This window comes from Canis lupus, chromosome 37 (assembly GCF_011100685.1).
Source record: "Canis lupus familiaris isolate Mischka breed German Shepherd chromosome 37, alternate assembly UU_Cfam_GSD_1.0, whole genome shotgun sequence".
In the NCBI taxonomy this organism is placed as follows: domain Eukaryota; kingdom Metazoa; phylum Chordata; class Mammalia; order Carnivora; family Canidae; genus Canis; species Canis lupus.
The window spans coordinates 2671860-2691498 of NC_049258.1; the positions used below are offsets into that span (position 1 = coordinate 2671860).

The 19639-nt window shown below is 35.9% G+C and overlaps 1 pseudogene; it reads right to left on the bottom strand.

Moving 5' to 3' along the window:
* Positions 1–5875: 5875 nt before the first annotated feature.
* Positions 5876–7236, bottom strand: LOC100855434 (annotated as a pseudogene).
* Positions 7237–19639: the final 12403 nt, after the last annotated feature.

Sequence of the window (19639 nt, forward strand, 5' to 3'; positions counted from 1 at the left end):
ACACTCAAGGGAAAGGACAGGTTACTATGGGAAAAAGCAATAGAGTGAGTTCTAATTTAGACAGACATTAAAGTTCACAGAGAAAAGCTTGGCCAGGCAGAGAAGATTTTTTTTTCAGAGGTCTAGATTACATGTATTAAGCCACACACCAGCAAATTCTCTGATAAATACACATCATTTTAATAATCAGTATTTGATAGTGGATGAAAACATGCATTAAGACTAAAAATGCCACAAATTTGTTTTTATATCCATTCACTATAAAACTTTCTTTTTTAAAATTTAAAGTCTTAGTTCCTATTTTAGAATACACAATAATCAGGAGGATACATGATGGGGAGCCAGTTTTCAGTAAAAGATGCACAATGGGTCCATCCAAGTAAATTCATCAGTTGAATACAATTTTTCCAGTTTTCTTTTGTTGGCTTTTCTTCCACAAGTTTAGTTGCAAATTTAAGGCCTCTCCCCCATACAATTTATGTACTAATGCATGTTTGTATGCAAATGTTAAAACCTTATTGTTTTTCAATCCAGAAGAACTGATGGACATTTGTTGGTCTATGTGTAACTTTTAAAATTGGTATAGTATCTACAGAGTGTATAATTTAAACTAACCACAAAGCTTTACATCTTCATTTTGACTGTTCTGTAGCAGAATAAAGCACTTGAAAGGAAACAACACTCCCTTTCACACATGGGTTATAAGTTTCAGTCCTGGTATCTGTGCTTGATTTTTATCAGTTTTGTGTAGATTTTATGTTTCATATTTTAAATCCAAATCCCACATTGTAAAGTTTGTGTACAATTTGTCCTGAAGCTTTGTGTTTGGCTGCACCTGCGTAAGCTGCTACAAATAGAATAAAGAATTTCATAGCCCGTATCTATCATTTAGATGCATGGAAAAATAGGCTTTGCATACAATGGGTTTGGAGCTGACTGGGAACAATGGAAAAAAATAACATTACCTGTGGTTGTAAAGTCCCCCCCCACCACTTTTTTTTACCATCTTGTGAAAGGTTTCTGAAACTCGATAATAAAAAGCAGTTGGTATAAATTAAAAAAAAAAGGTTATGACATTTAAGTTCATATCTGGATAACAAAGGAAAAACATGCAAAAAAAATGAGGGTAAGGACATTCTATAAATAAGGAGAAAAAAACCCCTTAGAATGTTAAATGGACAAAAAGAAGGCGGGTTGCAGTGCCCTGTGTGCCAAGTGGACCACAAATACACAGTTCTATATGCATATCTGGAACAGAGAAGAGGTGTCTGAGTTCTACAGAGATTTGAGAATTATTAGCATAATGCTGGTTTGTAAAAGCCTGATAATGAGTGAGCCCCTCTATGAAGAGAGCAGAGGGAGAAAGGGTCTTGACAAAGGCTGAGAAACTCCCACCCTTAGCAGTTAGGGAGTGAAGTGCGAGACAAAGGGGAATGAATGTAAAGAAATAGCCAGAGACGTGAAAGAGAGTGTGGGTATCCGGCATTATGGAAGACAAGGAGAGCAAGGATCTCAGAAGATGCTGTCTATTTGCAATGAGTGAAAGTTTCTAAAAAGACTCTAAATTGACAATGAACATGACAGAGCAAAGGCTATTGTTGCCTTTCCCCAGAGCACATTTTCGTAGTGTCATGGAGAAAAAAAGACAAACGTCCATGAGAGAGAGAGAAAATGGAATCTGAAGACGCAGAGACTGCATATATGAAATGTGTTCCAGGAGTTTGATTGTGGAGAAAAGCTAGAAAACCAGGGGGAGATGTAGGAGGGGATGTGTAATAAAGGTGATCTTCATGGTAAAAAGCAATTATTAGAGTATGTTTGTTTGCCAAAGAGAAGAATCCTGTACAGGGGGAGAAATTTCTTTATAAAAAATGTATATACACACAGAATCTTGACTTGGATTTCAAGGAATTCATAAACCTTATTTAATCCCTTCAGAATTCATGGATCTCAGTTTAATAGTGGATGCTCTAAGATGCACTTAGTCATTTTTTAAAAAAATTATGATCTTTCACAGTCTTAAAATATGAGATTGGTGTATTCATGCAGCAACCTATAATAGATATTTATTTGTCCAGAAATCTGCCTTCTCTCTTTTTTCGTATTTCCTTCCTTAGTGTTATTTGGTTATTCAGTTGGGGATCAGCATGGTATAGTAGAAAACTCATTTCTTCCAATGGGAATAAAATACCTATCACAGGTTTATTTGAAATAATAATCCTTTCACCAACTTTGTGTAGGGAAAAGTGCTGACCCTACATAGGTGATCAAGTGACTGCTCGTATTTCTGCCTGTTTCTATATTTCTGAGAAATCTACAGAGAGGGTTATAAAGTTTAAAGATGTGCTCTCTATTTTTAGGACAATGACTTAGGGTGCACGGTTCAGAATCATGCTCATTTTAAAATGATTTCTACTGGTAATAATGGCTGAACTGATTATAAATCGAAAGTGCATATGGCCCATTGGTCACCTCTGTGCGGAGCAGTTCTGCTTCTATGCTGTAAGAGTGGAATAAGGAAACCTGAATGCATCTATATTTTGTTGTCATAAGAATCCAGAGTTTTCCTACCCTCAGCATCCAAAAATAATACAAAAAAAGAGCAAATGAGAGGAAATATGCAGCATTTCTATAATTAAATATAATTTTCCAAATGAAGACAGAGAATATCGTCATGTCAGTATCAATAATGGCAAAGTTCTCTATTTTAAAAGCAAATATTCTTAGGTTATCCAGTGCAGAAACTGTAGAGAAAGTCAGAATGAAGGTTTTATTTTGTTTATTCAGCCCATGTTTTCTGGTATCAGTCTGCTAAAAACATCATACATATTTGAATGTTGTTAGGAATTCATCTTTGGAGAAAATAGGACAGAACACTATTTTAATGGAACTAGAAGCCAGAGTAATGCACACAGCGCCGGTGTTCTAAAGGTGAGGACCACAGAGAATGCAAGGTGGCAGGGAGCAAGATTGGAGACTAGGGGAGACCCTCTGATGAAGTGCTCTGGTCATGTTTTTAATTCTCTATCATTCTCACATAGAGATGGGATGTTCGTAGAAATCAAGTGTTGGTCACATTATATCAAGCCTTTCATCCATCAAACATGTTATTCTGCTTCTGTCAGTGACCAACATCTGATAAAAATTCTTACCATTTACCCAGTACTTTGTATTTTCAATGTACTCTGTAGTTATTAGTGAAATATGAGTCTCTTCATGTGAAGCTCAATTTGTATTAAATCCATTATACTTTCTACTCCTATCTTGGGCCACTTTATTGCTAAGCAAGCCTATCTCAGTAAGATTTGCTGAGGAACTTTATTCATTTGACAAATATGTGAGTCTATCAGTGAAAGATCTCCTTATAGCTAAATATTTCATTGTGTATTTTGACAAAAATGTTATCACATAGTACAAACACATTTTATTTTATTTATTTGTTTAACAAACACATTTTATTTTTTATTTTTTATTTTATTTATTAATTTTTTTTACAAACACATTTTAAACTTATTTTTCACTTGATTAATTAAGGCCACATTTTTAAAGGCCTATTTGTTTGGTACCTATTACGTACAATGTTTGACTTGAAGGACATTAGTTTTTTAGCTCCTGAAATTGTCAGTAATACCAAGACTCTTAAAGTGTCTTTATCGTCACTTAATTACAGAAATGAAATCAGGGTTTCAAATCACAATCCACGAGAGCTTTTTATATTGACAGTTATATTATAACTTGAGGTGGTGTGGTTGGTGGGTTACAGCACTGAGGAAAATATGGGACTATGTGAGGGCACTTGAATTGGGAAAATAGGTTTGCATAGAAGTTTACTGACAAAAATATTACCTCAAATTTTCACATTTTTGCCAATGACTGGCAAATCAGTAAATCACATACTCATAGAAAGCAGATGTTATCATTATTAACAAAATAAATCAACAAATATAAATTGATTTATAAGAGGAATCTTTAGAATGAAATTAAACATGATTGGTAATTATAAATTTAAATATTTTATAATTTGAGCTTAAAATCTTACAATATTTATGATTATCAATGTGCCTCAATAATTAGGACATGGTATCTTGAGAGAATTTAGATTTAAGGGGAAAAGACCAGGTAGACAAGGAGCTCACATAATTATATGATGCAAGATGTTAAAAATCCTATATTGTTATTTACCTTCTACATACCAACAAATTATTCATTTCTTAATTCTGATATTTTATTTCAATTTTTCAATTATCCTATGTGATAGTATTTTATTCCCATTTGAAAAGACTGGGACCTACCCATGTGGCTTTCTACTGCTCAATGCTATTCTCAACTGAGTAGGAGAAGAATTAAACATTAAGAAATGAAGTATTAAACAAAGGAAACAAGGTAAATAAACTTATTAACATTAAGAAAATATGAAAAAATATTAACTATAGAATGTTATAGTTTGTTTTATTTTTAAAGATTTTATTTATTTATTCATGAGAGACACAGAGAGAGAGGCAGAGACACAGGCAGAGGGAGAAGCAGGCTCCATTCAAGGAGCCTGATGCGGGACTCGATCCCAGGACCCAGGATCACGACCTGAGCCAAAGGCAGACACGCAACCACTGAGCTGCTCAAGTGCCCCTAGGATGTTATAATTTGTAAGTAATAGCGTCCATTTTGATGCTTGTCAAAAACTTCATATTTTTAAGGAAGATTTAATCTAGGAAGTATAGAGATTATATTCCTGTAGGCCAGAACACAGGGGTAATTGTAGAAAACATTTAATTCTATAATAACATAAGTTTTGTCTAGAGAGTAAATATTAAACTTTGGAATATAAGACAAGGGAAAGAAGCCTGCTTAATAGTATTGGGAAGACAATGAAATTGTACTTAGGAAAATGGACAGGGGTTCTGAATGGGGAAAATTGTTAAGATATATGGACCAAGAAGGGGAAGTTGATGCTCCAAACTTTATAGGGGTCTTGAAAGCTCCAAAAGGGGTCTTAAGAAGCTGTTTATCATCTCAAATGAAAAAGGGAGTGCTCGGTTGGGTAGAGACCATAGGTACCACATGGTTATCCTCTAATTTAGGACTTACTGTTTCAAAAGCTCCGAACCTTACATAGAATACATACATATCCTATCCCTAACTATCTGAGGTGTTATTTTTCTCTTTTTATAAATGAGGAAACCAAGTCTAAGTGATGTTAGGTAGCTTGCTCAGATTTAAGCAGATAAGAAATATTGGAAACTTAGATGTAAGGTCAGGCTTTGATAACAAATCCTTATAATGTCTATAACTGCTACTTTTATAATAACTATTGATAGTTGTTTAGTCCTATTAACTGAATCAAAAGCTGAGACATAGTGAAAACTGAATTCAACAGTCACTTACAAAGATCATACACCATGATCAAATGGGATTTATTCCAGACATGCAAGGATAGCCCAATATCCACAAATCAATCAACATGATATACCACATTAGCAAAATAAAAATAAAAATCATATGATCATCTCAATAGACATAGAAAAATCATCTTGACAAAATTCAAAATCCATTTTTGATAAAAACTCTAAATGGAGTGAGTATAGCAGGTGTACCTGAACATTTTTAAACATTTATTTATTTAGTTATTTTATGCAACAAATTTTATTTAACATATCAGTTCCAACATTCAGCACAAAAGGTTTGCAGAGGATAGAAAGTACATTAATAAAAGCCAGTCTTTACCAAAAGAAAACCGAAAATATACTATTGTTTCAAGATATATTACACTTAAATGATAAACTGTCATAACATATTCTGGGCACCTACTGATATGAGAAAGAAAGAGAAGGAAAGAATGCTTGAAGAAGAGCTCAATCTCCAGCTAATATCAGAGAAGTCAGTAGAGGTCACAGAGATTAGCAGTCTTTCTTGCTTTTTGCATTAGTGCCCCCAGCTGGAACTGTTTATGGGACAGAAGATGTACATGCTTCAGGAAGACACCCAAACCTATTACTCCCCACCTCAAGGCTTCTCCCAGGTAAAAGATAGTGTCTTCAATAGCATTTTCCTCTGCATACAGATTTAGGATCTGTTTGTATAGTGGGACTGTCGGAATGATAACTTCATCAGTGTCATTGTTTTCAGACTGATTTTCTCCAGAACAGAACTGAGTTCTTCATTCTTCTTTCTCAAAAGTTCTATGTTTTTATCGACCTCAGCTACTTCTTGATCTAAACGGGTAACCATCTCTTCCAGTTTCTGATCACCTTTCTTCAGGTCTTCCTCTGTTTGTTTCAAGGCATTGAGCCCTGCCTGGGCATGATCCATTTCCTCCTTCCTCTGCCATCTCAGCTTGTCACTAACCACTGAGATGAGAGAGGCTCGAATGGTGACCTCACCAATGGTGTCATCCCTATTGGGACTGACAGTGGCCACGGGAGCTGGGAAGGGTATTGAGAACCTGTGGCAGGATACTGACCAGAGGTGGGTAAGGACAGCCTGGATAACCACTGGGGTTGGGAGGATATCTGGATGGATATGCAGATATTCCACTTGGCATACTTGGCATATAGGAAGTATTGGGTTGCCCCTTTGCCTGGTATAGTGGATAAGATGCCAAAATAGTGAGACGAGAGAAGACTGGAGGTTCATCTCCAAACACCACAATCATGACCTGAATAAACAAGTCTGGCTGTGGTGTTTCCATTTATGTAGAGAAGGAAGATATATCTTCTCATTTGCATCAGCATGCTTTCCTGTTTTATTTTTAAAGGATTTATTTATTTATTATTTATTTATTTATTTATGAGAGACATAGAGAGAAAGGCAGAGACACAGGCAGAGAGAGAAGCAGGCTCCGTGCGGGGAGCCTGATGTGGGACTTGATCCCAGGACTTGAGGATCACGCCCTGAGCCAAAGGCAGATGCTCAACCACTGAGCCACCCAGGTGTCCTGCTTTCCTGTTTTAATAGTCATTGAACTAGTAGGTTTAATGAAACAGATAGGGGAATTATATGAGCATGTGTCCCACAGCCTAAGGCATATTGGAATATTATATATATTACTTTATAAGGCACAAGAATTGTTCCACTAAGGTTCATTAGTTCCCTGGAACTGCCATCATTAAAAACATATGAATCCAATACAGGTTTGAGATCTTTGTATAAAGTAATAACATGGACAATTTCATGTATGGTTAGGTCTCTGTATTTGTACTTAGACACCGTTTTCTTGAGCTGGCTCTCTGACACTGCCATGGCGTCCGCCTCACGACTCCTGTCCCCGCAGGGCAGGTGTCTTTGAATATATCAAAGTACTTAAATGACAGGTCCACAACTAACACCATACTCAATGGTAAATAACTTAGAGCTTTACCACTGAGATCAGGAATAAGACAAAAATGTTCGCCTTCCCCACTTTTATTCAACATAGTACTGAGAGTCCTAGTCACAGCAATCAGACAAGAAAAAGAAATAAAAGGCATCCAAATTGTAAGGAAGAAGTAAAATTTTTACTATTTGCAGATGACATGATACTCTATATAGAAAACCCTAAAGTCTCCACCAAAAAACTACCAGAGCTGATAAATGAATTCAGTGAAGTCACAGGATACAAAATCAATCTACAAAAATCCATTGCATTTCTATATACTACTAACGAAGCAGCAGAAAGAGAAATCAAGAAACAATCCCTTTATAATTGCACCAAAAGTAATAATATATCTAGAAATGAACTTAACCAAGGAGGTGAAAGACTTGTAGTCTGAAAACTATGAAACACTGATGAAAGAAATTGAAAATGACACAGACAAGTGGAGAGAGATTTCATGTCCATGAATTGGGAGAATGCATATTGTTAAAATGTCCACACTACTCAAAGCAATCTATAGATTTAATGCATTCCCTATCAAAATACCAGTAGTATTTTTCACAGAACTAGAACAATCCTAAAATTTGTATGGAACTACATAAGACTATGAATCACTAAAGCAATCCTGAAAACGAAAAACAAAGATAGAGGCATCATGATGTCAGATTTCAAGTTATCCTAAGTTGTAGTAATCAAATCAGTGGTACTGGCACTAAAATAGACAGGTTAATACAACAGAACAGAGAGCCCAGAAATAAACCCATGATGTTTTGGTCAATTAATCTTTGACAAAGGAGACAAGAATATGCAATGAGGAAAAAAAAAGAAAAACCGTCTTTTCAACAAATAATGTTGAGATAATTATACAGCTGCATGCATAAGAATGAAACTGGGCCCTTTCTTACACCACACACAAAAATAAACTCAAAATGGATTAAAGAGCTAAATATGAGACCTGAAACCATAAAAATCCTAAAAGAGAACAATGGTGGTATTTTCTCTGACATGGACTGTAACATCTTTCTAGATAGGTCACCTGAGGCAAGGGAGACAAAAGCAAAAATGAATTATTGGACTACATCAAAATGAAAAGCTTCTTGCACAGCAAAGGAATCAATCAACAAAACCAAACAACACTCTACCAAATGGGAGGAGATATTTGTAAATGCCATATCCAATAAACAGTTAGTACCCAAAATATATAAAGAAGTGATACAACCCAATACCCAAAAAACAAATAACCCGATTAAAAAGTAAGCAGAAGACATGAACAGGCATTTCTTCAAAGAAGACACGCAGATGGCCAAAAAACACAGAAAGGGAGCACAACACTTCATCAGGGAAATGCAAATCAAAGCCATAATGAGAGATCATCTCTTACCAATCAAAATGGCTAAACTAAAAACCACAAGAAACAACAAGTGCTGCTAAGGATGTGGAGAAAAAGGAATCCTTTTGCACTATTGTTAGGAACACAAACTGGTACAGTTACTGAAAAGCAGTATGGAGTTTCCTCAAAAACTTAAACAAATAAAAACAATAAATTCAAAATTTAAAATAGAACTATCATATGATCCAGTAAATGCACTACTGGGTATTTAACCAAAGAACATGAAAACTCTAATTAGAAAGAATATATGCTCCCCTATGTTTATTAGAACATTATTTACAATAGCCAAATTATGGAAAGAGCCCAAATGTCCATCAATAGATGAATCAATAAAGAAGATGTGAGATTTTGTGTATATATATTTATGTGTATATATATTACACATATATATTACTGAGCCATTAAAAGGAATGAAATCCTACCATTTGCAACAACGTGGATGAATGTACAGATTATAATGCAAAGCAAAATAAGCTAGTCAGAGAATGACAAACACCAAATGATTTCACTCATGTGTGGAATTTAAGAAACAAAACAATTGAACAAAGGAAAAAAAAAGAGACAAAGGAAAAAAAAAACAGATTCTTAACTATAGGGAAAGAACAGATATTTACCAGAAGGAAATGGGTAGGGGATGGGTGAATTAGGTGAAGGGGACCAAGAATACCCTTATCTGGATAAGCACTGAGTTATATATGGAAGTGCTGGATCACTATATTGTACACATGGAATTAATATAAGACTGTATGTTAACCACACTGGAATTAAAATATAAGCAAGCAAACAAAACATAGCTATGATCTTACCATTGAGAGGCAATCGGACAATCCTGTGTTCCTGTTCTATTATTTTTATATGGCTCTTCAAAATTTAAATATGTTTGTCCGGACTTTTGCCCTTATATATATATATTCTGTAGATTTTCCACCACGTGTTATATAGTCGTTGCATTATTTTACTCAAGCTGTCGTAACAAAGTACCACAAACTGGTGGCTTAGACAACATAATTTTTTTGTCTTACTGTCTGAAGGCTGGAAGTTGGAGATCAAGGTCCCCCCTAGGTTTTGGTGGTTTTCTGGCCATGTTTAGCATTATTTGGCTTGTGGACGCATAACCTGCTCCTTGCCTTTATGTCCACATGGCGTTCTCACTGAGTGGGTCTCTCAGTGCTCAAATGTCTCTGTTTTATAAGGACACCAGTGATATTGAATTAGGGCTCACCGTTATGAAATCATTTTAATTTTATTCTCCCTGGAAAGACACTTATGTTCTGAGATACTGAGGGTTAGGACACCCACATATCTTTTTGGGAGTACACAAGTCATTATTTTTATCAATTCTGAAACTATTTGAGAATCTCAATTTGAATGACTGAATAACATTTTTTATTGCTAAGATAAAGCATGCTTTATTTAAACATTACTCTTTGTTGGACACTTCTTTGTTTAACCTTTTTCAGCTTATAATAGTGCTATGACCATGCTTATGCCAAAATATTTTGTGTGTCTGAGTCTATATATAATTTAAAGTTCTAAGAATAGAAACACATAGTATGAAAGTATGGATATGTATAAGGCTTTTGCTATTAATTGCCTAATTTGTCCCATAATAGATCCCATTAAACTAGTGCCAAATCTGGTAGGCAAATATTGAAACTCAGTGTTGCTTTAATATATAAATGAACTCATTTCACTTATAATGAACATTTCACTTATAATGAGGTTGAATATTTTTTATATTATTGTTCTCTTTTATATTGACTACTCAATTGCTCTAACCATTTTTCTATATGGGTATGATAGTCACCTCTCTGCTGGTTTACAGGAGGAAGTTTCTCTCTCTCTCTCTCTCTCTCTATATATATATATATATAGATAGATATAGATATAGATAGATATAGATATCATTTTCATATAGAGAGAGCTTATTTTAATTGCCATGTTAGGTTATACAATATAAAATCAATTTGCAATTGCTTAAAAATAGGTATAGGTTCATCTTTTCATCAATAAAATTATGGCCCCTAAAAAAATCCAAAATGCATAATTTATAGGAAATATTTAAGATTTTACATTCGGATAGGAGATATAATTCTAGTTATCCAGCTGCTGCAGAAGACTTAAACGCAATGAAAGTTAATTATAACTTTTCTCTGACACAGAAAGGTGAAGTGACTTTCCAATGTCACAAAACTAGAGAATAGCAGAAGTGGGAATAGAATTCAGGTCTACTGAATCCCAGTGCAATACTTTAGTAAGCAGTCAACTATGATTTGTTGTGAAATAATAATTGCTAATTACTTTGGGTATTCCTTTCATCCTTAAAATATCTAATAATGCTCACAAGTTCATAAAGTTTATCCAATGGGCAACAATGACTTATGAGAGGATTTTTCTTCAATATTATGCCAAATGAACTTTTTAAATTTGGAGTTTTCAATAATAGTTTCAACTGAATTCTCTAATGGCAGGTGTCGCCTTCCTTTCTAGAGGTGGGGATAGGAGTCTACAGGGTCTCTCTACCAAAGATGCAGAATGCTAATGTTTATTGTGTTCCTACTATGTGCCGGATATTTACTGTGGTATTTGATTGATTCCCCATAAAATACAAAGAGGTAAAAATTTTCCTGATTAGAAGCCAAAGTCGAGATGGCCCCAAGTCAAGCAGGTCAAATAGAAGAGCCAAACTTTGAACTTAGTTCAAACTCCAAAGACCCCATTCTTTCCATGACACTACAGTCTTTCCACACTCTACAAAAGAGCACATAGTAGGATCTCTTCTATCTTGAATAGTCATAGAAGAAAGCAGAGACAGGAACACTGATGGTGTAATGGATTCTGTGCAGTACATTTTTTTTTTTTTTTTTAAGAATTAGACTGGAAGCAAGGACTAAAAGGGTAAAGTAACATTTTTTGAAGGTATTATTCAATCCTCACATTCACAACTTTATTATGGCTATTTTATTGGTGAGGGCATTAAGTTTCAAAGAAGTTAAATAAATTTTCCAAGATCATAAAGCCAGTTGGTGGTAGAAACAGGACTGAAAGGACATATGTCTGACCCCACTGAGAACTCTCCTTCACTAACTCTTTGATATCTCTTCCATTGTGAGGCTAGTTTCTTGCTTTAAGTTTTTTGTTTTTGTATTTGTTTTTGTTTCAAGTTGAAGAGGACATAAGGAAGACTGATAGGAGCTACATCTGATTACTAGGTGCGTATATGATTTCACCTACTCATCAGTGCTGTTATTGCATAATTTGTAAAACAAGTTTAGCTTTTTTTTTGAATTTTTAAAATATGTATTTATTAGAAGATAAAGTTCAGAGTACATGAACAACTATAATTAGTCCATGATAAATTTCAGAGACAAGCTTAATTGTGGTATTATCCACATAATATTTGAGTTTTATTTCTTTGAAACCTCTCGGCTAGTGCTATCTGTTATGGTAGTGGCACTTTGACATCAGTAAGCCTAAGATATATCTGAAAAGAAAAGATGCAGATACCTTGGTTCAAACTCACATATTTGGCTTAAATATCTGGGAAGGTCACTCATTATTTTTAACATGATTTTTAGCCCTGAAATAACAGACACTGCAGTATCCTGGAAAAACAAACACTAAAAAAATTCATAGGCTAAATTTTAAAATCGAATGGAAAATTTTCAATGGAAAATCCTATTCTATAAAATAGGTGTATATTAAGATGACCAGGCTTATTAAAAGTAACGGGGTTAGGTTCCTAGAGATAGTAATTCAGAAGGTCCTGGAACTCGACATTAGTGGGTCATGCCTATTTACTGATACCAGGCTATTTTATATTATGTAAAAATTGGGAAAAAATTGGGAAAATGATGTTATAAATTATGTAGATAAAAAAATTACTCATGAGATGATTGGTGAAATGCTGTAGGAATTCTAATATGCTTCCACTGGATGGTTTTGGTAGAAGGAATGATATGTTGTAATCTACCTAGACACATCTGATTGATGATACCTGAAATCTGTTAAGAGTAATACTGTATGTAGTAACAGAAGGAGGACTGTTAAATACAATGCATTCTTGGGGACTTGGTTACCAAACGTTAATAGGCCTTGTGTCACCCATTTTCTACTGTAGATTCTTTATTTGGAGTGTTCACAGTTCCATCTCCCCAGAATTTTAAGATAGTCAATACAGGTACTCTTCACTGTCTGACTTCAATCTTCACACATCAACCATGGACATCAACACTAGGTAAATTAAAAAAAAAAATGTGTATTAAGTAATATAAGTACTTAAGAAAGAGTCTAAGGTACTTTTTCTGGGCTGAGTCAGAACATCAGAGCCCACAGTATAGAGACTACATAACCTTAGAGCATCTTAAAAAAATTTGTACTGAAATTCATTTATAGGTTATACAATAGGGGCCACACTGAGAGATGTCGCTAACTAGAAGTGCCACTGAGCAGTACACTGTTGACTTTTATTTAAGTATGGTGATGAGAATGTTGTTCCCTAAACAAAGTATTGTTATAAAGAAACACAGGGATTTCTTGGCTCTGGAGTATTAGAATCAAAAGTAGTTACTCTTGGGGCACCAGGGTGGCTCAGTTGGTTAAGCGTCTGATTCTTGATATTGGCTCAGGTCATGATCTCACAGTCATGTGATCAAGTCCTGCCTTGGGCTCTGTGCTGGGCATGGATCCAACTTGTGATTCTTTCCCTCTCTCTCCCCCTCATGCCACATGCTTTCTCTCCTTCTCTCTCTCTTAAAACAAATAAATAAATATTTAAAAAAATAGAAGGGTTATTCTTGACCCAAATATTTTCATTTTATGGACACTAAAAATCATTAAGTGATTAGGTTTCCCACTTGGAATTAGTTTCCAGGAAGGCAGAATGAAAGTTATGACCCATCTTTTTTTGAAGATTTTATCTATTTATTCATTAGAGACACGGAGACAGAGAGAGGCAGAGACACAGGCAGAGGGAGAAGCAGGCTCCATGCAGGGAGCCCGATGTGGGACTCGATCCCATGATCCCAGGATCACACCCTGAGCTGAAGGCAGATGCTCAACTGCTGAGCCACCCAGGTGCCCTGATATTAGAGACTTTTTTAAAGAAAACAATATATTTGCCATGATTCTATATAGGTTTCAATATACTGTTTCTAACATGAATATATGTATTTTAAATGTGTGTCTTCATTTTCTTCATCAGTTTTTAAGAAAATAACTTAACCATTAAGAATAGCTGTGTTGTCTACATTCTCATAAATATGCCAGTAAATAATTTATAGCCACTCTTTTCATTGCTTACTTCAGAAAACCCATGATAGAGCTCTGTTGAGAGAGGTGACCCCTACATCTTTACAAGGACAGGCCATATCTTCTGGATATTGCCAGATCAGTATTCTTCATGGTGGTGTGGAGGGAGGGTTAAGTTTAAATAATTTTAAAGTAGGAGAAAATTAATAAAGGAAGCTATAATGAGTAGGTGCGTGCCATGATAATTAAGTATTTGCATAGTTGACAGCAACCCTTATTAAGCAATGTGCCAAATGCCAGGCTATTTCACGTAATGGATATAGGGGAAGAAGTCACACACACCAGAGTAATGGAACCCATTAAGTGGGTGTCCTTTGTGCGGGCTGTGGTGACTAATACCCATTGCTTTACAAACTCCCTGACTTTACATTGTTTGGTTCTCTGGGACTCACCTGCCATTTTACCGTCCATTATTTCTTTTCTGCCATGGTGTGCAGGCTTTGAGTGATCTCAACAGAAGGTCACAGCCAGGGAAGTTTCCTTATCAAACACTTCTTTTCTTCTTGGCTGGGGCTTTGAATGATTTGAGTTTCAAGTTTATTATACTTCGTTTTAGTCAACATCCCAAGGAGACTGAGCGGAGGTCCTAGGACATAGGCCTTCCATCATTGTGTAGGTTGGATGTGCTCCTGTGCTCTTTCCGGTTCCCATTTCTATAAATAACGGCCTAAACATTTGCAGTAACACTTTTATGGTCTTTACCCTTATCTCTTGTTACTTTTAAGGTTCTTATTAAAGGAGGGGAAAAAAAAGGGAAGGAAGGAAGCCTCTCTCAGTCTCTGCGTTTTGGTGCCTATTGGCTAAGCAGATGGGCCGAGGTACTATATTACCACTCTTAGAACTACATCTCAGGCTCCATCAAAGTTCTCCTCATTCAGGCTCTGCCATCAAAGTAGAGGTGGGTGACTGATAGTTAAATGGCATATCACCAGAGACCAGGATATAGTGTTCTCACTACATAAAATGACTTTGACTGTTTTAAGTTGAACAAGCACAGCAAATTATCTTTTTTCCCTCATTTTTATTTCGAAGGCAGTGTTTGACAACGGACCTTTACAAAGGGACACATTAAAACATCACCCCATCATCTCAGGTGTCGGTTGTCCAATGGTGAAATTGAAAGAGTGCACATACAGGGAGAGGACACCGTGCCTTTTCCAGAAGAGACAAACCTGTAATCTTGTCGAAGGCACTCAATTACAGCTCTGTGATAGGGTAGTGGACATTAACACCAGGGCCGCTCTGAGCACCCCCAAGGTGCCAACACCTGGAAAGTCTTTTATCCTCTGCTTCATCATTTCCAGCGTGGTATTTTTAGACCTCACAAAGCTGGCATGCTGGGCATCTGTCCCTCCTACTTCACTATCTCCCTCCCTCTCTCATTTTGAGGCAGCGGGCGCTGGTGTAACAGCTGAATTGTAAGCTAACTCTGGATAGACGTCTGCACTGTTTCTCTACCCTCCGATGCAAATATTCTGAGCCTGGCCAGAAGAAGACTCAGAGCAGAGGAGAAGGAGACCTTTGGTCATTTTGGGGACAGATTTCAAACTTTTTGGGTGTGGCACTCATTTAATCTGGGAGAAGAAACAATGCGATAAGCCAAGTCCTTGATAAAACCCCATCACTTGCAATATGCCTAAAGCTTTTCTTTATTTGAACACAGGGAACCAGTGATACCTGCAGCAATAAATCATTTAAAAATATATCAAATATATAATTATGAGGCATGGATTGTGAAGTAAGGGCTTTGTGTTATTGGATTTTTAAAAATTATTCCTACCTTTGACAAATTTTTTATTCAATCCATTTGAAAATTGCTGCTCTCAATCATGATCTATTTTCAACATTTTCATTAATATACATGCTAATTTCATGTCTAAGTCAAAGAATTGTGAAACCACATATCATCTGCAGTCTCCAAACAAACTACTGTCAGCATGTTTTTGTGAATAAAATTCTTATCAATCTGGATGCTTATTTCTTATGTAGTCCAAAAAAAGAATATCTAATATGAAAAATATGAGATCTATTGCTTCTCATTACCAATTAATAATATGATTTTATGTTGGGTGTGTCTTTCATAAATATATATTATAACTTCCCCAATATGCTTTGGCCTGTGTAACTTGTAGTCACTTGATTATTTTGATAATCAAAGTCCTAATTGGTTTGTCCTTTCAGCATAAATCCTGGGAATTTCTAATCCCATGATTTGCTCTGTGAGTCGTGGGCTGGTTCCTTTGCAGATCCATTGCTAATGCTTCCCCTGATCTGCTCTGTATGGCAGGGTGCTGACTCTATAACATTCTTGAGGTCCCTTGCCAACTGTTTCCATTGAAGTCTATGCCACAAGAGGTTTTGGAGAGAGACGTCTCTGAGGGTGACTAAGTGTCTGCTGCAAGGCTGACTTCCATCAGGCAATCCCTCCCTGCACCATCCCAGCTCTCACCAAGCTGAAGCTGTTAGGTTCAGATACTGTCTGGTAGCCCTAGCCCTTGGTCTTTACTAGAACCATGGCTTCTGTTGGCTCTGGAGGGTGGTAACAGCTTCCTGCTACTCCTCACCTCTGGTTTGCTTCACGATTCCATGCTTGAGTTTTAGCTAGGCCAACATCTTTTTTTTTTTTTTAATTGAAATTGAAACATAATTGACATACAATGTTACATTGGTTTCAAGTACACAACGTATTGATTCAATAATTCTATACATTACTCACTGCTCATCACAGTAAGTATAGTCACCATCAGTGTTATTACAATATTATTGACTATATTTCCCATGCTCAATGGGAAATTTGTTTATTTGTAACTGGAAATTTGCAGCATTCATTCATTCATTCATTCATTCATGAGAGACACACAGAGAGAGGCAGAAACATAGGCAGAGGGAAACATAGGCAGGCTCCCTGCGGGGAACCCAATGGGGTACTTGATCCCAGGACCCTGGGATCATGACCTGAGAAGGAGGAAGGCAGATGCTCAATCACTGAGTGACCCAGGTGCCCCAGAAGTTTGCAGCTTTTAATTCTCTTCATCTATTTCCCCCATTGCTCTACCCATTTCCCCTCTGGCAATCATCAGTTTGTTCTCAGAATTTAGGAGTCTATCTTTGTTTGTTTGCTTGTTTGCTTTTCTTTGTAGATTCTACATATAAACCAAATCATATGGTATTTGTCTTTCCCTGTTGGACCTATTTCACTTGGCTATGTACCCTGTAGGTCCATCCATATTGTAAATGGAAAGATTCCATTCTTTCATATGGCTGAGTAATATTCCATTGTGTACATACACTATATCTTCTTTATCCATTCATCTATTGATGGACACTTGCACAATAACCTCTTTTTAACAAATCTGTTTCATAGCATGGGAATGCTCTTCAAGAGAACCTGCCGTGGGGAGCATAACTGACTGACAACTTCAACTACTGCACCTTTGAATATACTATGGGTTTCACACCAAGACCACACTTATTCCAAGCTTAAGTTGATGACTATGAATGATGATGTTACATGAACCAGGACATTAGTGTGTAAGACAGGATTCCTTTAATGGGTAGTCTTTGCTCTTGGGACTTCACATCAGCCTATCTGAGACTTTCCCAGAACTGAACTATGATCTGAATCTTTTCCTGTGCAGTCTTCCATCTTTCCTTCTTTCCTCTCATAGTTGTAGACTTGCATTGTGACCTGACACCCCTTCATCTACTCCTGTTCCTTTTCCCTTTCTTTAGCATTGTAATGTGTATTGTGAATCTGTAAGAAAGAAAATACAGAATTTTTCAAATGTACTTGTTCGCAGAAACCTACTTTTAGAAAACCTTCAGGGGATATCATCCTATGCAACATTCTTTGGGGACTAGTCATGTAATTTTTAAGCACAGTAATTTATCACCTTGAAAATTTCCTACTTCTTTTCTAATTAATCAAGCTATAGAAAGTGAAATTGCAGAGTTTACTGCAATTAAGGCAGGAAGGAGTTCTTGTTGAACTGATTTTTAGATGGCAGTATGGAGAGACGACTGAGCCTTGAAAAGGATGGGATGTGGTCAAGTCAAAAGACAAAGAGGAAATGATTATATTGTAAGTGTCTTCAGTATGTCAGATTATATAGTAGGCTTCCCCTAACGGCAAGCTTTGTCTGGCCCTAAAACCTTTCCATGAAAGCTCTAAACCTAATTATTATCAAAATAAATCATTTGGTATTTTCAGTCTTGTGTTGATACTTTGATGAAAGAGTGTTATTTTCTATTTTCCGTGGAAAATTTTGTTGCTATCATCACTGTATCTTGATATGATTAATTTCTACATTATTATAATACCAAACAAAGTGGATTTAAGCATTTATTTTAGCTAAGTGGAAATAAATCAATTTTATCATGTATATCCTTTGGAAATGTGCTCTTTTGTTTCCTTTTTGCTTTCTCCTTTGGAAGCTGGTTATGAATTAAAGGCTGGTTATGAATTAAAAGCCTCTGGTTTTCTGAAGTATATCTAGGTAATAACCTCTCATTTTCTTGAATAATCTCCTTTTTGATTTCTTGTGACTTTCTTATCCTTATATATCTAAATTGAATTTTGTCTACAGACCTAGTAGAAGCTGGCAATCTGATATTTATTTGTCTTTATTTATTAAGCAAGCACATGCTTAATAAATAGTGTGCCGCTTAAAGATCAGAGCACACTGAGGATATCGCTAAATAGCTGCTTGATTATAAAGAGTCAACAATCAAAACTAATGTTAAGCAAAAGCTCATGATTATTAAAATAGTTGTGCAAATAAAGAGCTTTCCTGCAAATAATTTATTGCCCCATGAGTTTTTTCGATTTTACTTATTTAAAAGTCACATAGAGGCCCCCAAAATGTCATTTATTTATTCATTCGTTCATTCAGCAGTAAAAAAAAAAAAAAAAAAAAAAAAAAAAGATTGAATACTTCTTTGATCTTCTATTGAACCACTAATTAGGGATAGGATATTTATTCACTAATTCATTTTTTTATTCACTATGGATCAAATTCTTACTATGTACAAGGCACCATAGTCAAGTGACTGTGGATATGTATGTGATAAACAAGAACTAGCCTTGATGGCCCTGCCATTTACCCGATGGACTTTCCTGAAATGGACCATCTGTGTGGGTCTCTGGATATTGTTGTGGAGTCCTATGACCATATTCTCTCTAACTTTTCAAATGACTCTCTTACTCCTAGGTTGACTACCTTGCTAGTCCATATCTTGTGCTTAAACTGTTAGTTTCTTCCCGTCAAGATCAGCTCTGACTGGCTCAATGGTTGAGCATCTGCCTTTGGCTCAGGTCATGATCCCGGCGTCTCGGGATCAAGTTCCACATCAGGCTCCCCACAGGGAGCCTGCTTCTCCCTCTGCCTGTGTCTCTGCCTCTCTCTGTGTGTCTCTCATGAATAAATAAATAAATAAATAAATAAATAAATAAATAAATAAATCCTTAAAAAATCAGCTCTGACTTGCTAAAGAGTTTCAAGGCAAATAGTGCAATTATATTCCTCAAAAAACAATTTATTTTTCATCAGTGGAACATTGGTCAGCACTTGTTCTTTGGATAATTTCCTTAG